The sequence below is a fragment of the Trachemys scripta genome, chromosome 2 (genome assembly GCF_013100865.1).
Source record: "Trachemys scripta elegans isolate TJP31775 chromosome 2, CAS_Tse_1.0, whole genome shotgun sequence".
In the NCBI taxonomy this organism is placed as follows: domain Eukaryota; kingdom Metazoa; phylum Chordata; order Testudines; family Emydidae; genus Trachemys; species Trachemys scripta.
This window is the reverse complement of record NC_048299.1, coordinates 230,252,273-230,253,674: the sequence shown is the minus strand read 5'-3', so window position 1 is coordinate 230,253,674 and position 1,402 is coordinate 230,252,273.

The window sequence follows — 1,402 nt, the reverse complement described above, 5'->3', positions numbered from 1 at the left end:
AGTAGGAATGTTACAAATATTTTGTTCATGTTTGTTTGAAAGGAAAATTACAACTTCCAATTTGTTTTATGGCTTGAAACCTAAAATGTAAGCAAAAAAAGTTTAAAAATAAAGTCAGAGTTTTTTACTGGCATCTTCCCCATCAAATCAAGCTCAGTGTTTGGTAACTGGAAAGCATGAACAGAAGTTGCTTATTGTGTTTACAACAAAGGGATTTATTATTGCTTCTATTATACTTTTCCTTTTTCAACATATCGTTCTCTCTCTCTCTCTTTAAATTAACATTGCAAGCAGTCTGTTCAACATCAGAACCTTTCTGACCTTTTTAGCTTACCACAGAGATCTTATCCAAACAGGACCAAAAAAAAAAATAAAAGGATTCCCTACTTCAGAATTTTTCACTTGAGATCTTCCCGTCCTTCAGCCTCTTTAATAAACTTTATCAAATAGTAACCACTTTCCCACCCCTACTTAGAGCAGGACAATAGTTGTCAACATAATCCTGCAAATCGCACATACAAAGAATAACAAAATGCACACATACATCCATATTTACGGATGAACAGAAAGGGTCAATTTGACCAATTTAGCATTCACCAAAGTACAGACAATGGCTTTTGAACTAGATTCTAACTCCTAACTGGAGAGTATAAGCACTTCAGAAATGTGTATTTATAATAATTGCAATTATCTTTACTGCAGTATTGAAAGGTCTGTAATTCATCTTCCAGAAAGGAGGATTATTTCAACAAGAGAATTGCCAACTTGAAAGAAAGTAAGAAGAAAAACTTCTGCTGCCACCATGGGCTTAAATACCTCAAATAAGAGGGTCCAAAATGAAGACTAAAACGAATAAATTCTATTTTCTGAGGCAGGCTTAGAACTCTCATCAGCAAAATTCAGTCTTCTTACCACGGCTATTATGCAATTCAGTGAAGATTCTATTTGAGAGATTAATCAGGTCTAGACAAATTATGTGAATCTATCCTCTTCAGGTGTTTTGTTCATCCTAAGGCATTCAAACCCTACATTTTATTGGAGAGGGTTTCACTTAAAATGTATCCAGAGCAGCATAACAAGTCTGACACTTCAGTCCATGACTGGATACTGGAGACAAGGGCTAGTCCACATAAGACACTCCATCCAAATACTTTGCAAGGAAATTAGCCTCAAGTAAAGGGCTTTAAAATTACACTAGACATTAACCTTTATACCTCTTTTTACTTTTATATTCTGTCACTGTCTCATACTTATAAAGAACAGGAGTACTTGTGGCACTTTAGAGACTAACAAATTTATTAGAGCATAAGCTTTCGTGGACTACAGCCCACTTGTTATGCATCCGAAGAAGTGGGCTGTAGTCCACGAAAGCTTATGCTCTAATAAATTTGTTAGTCTCTAA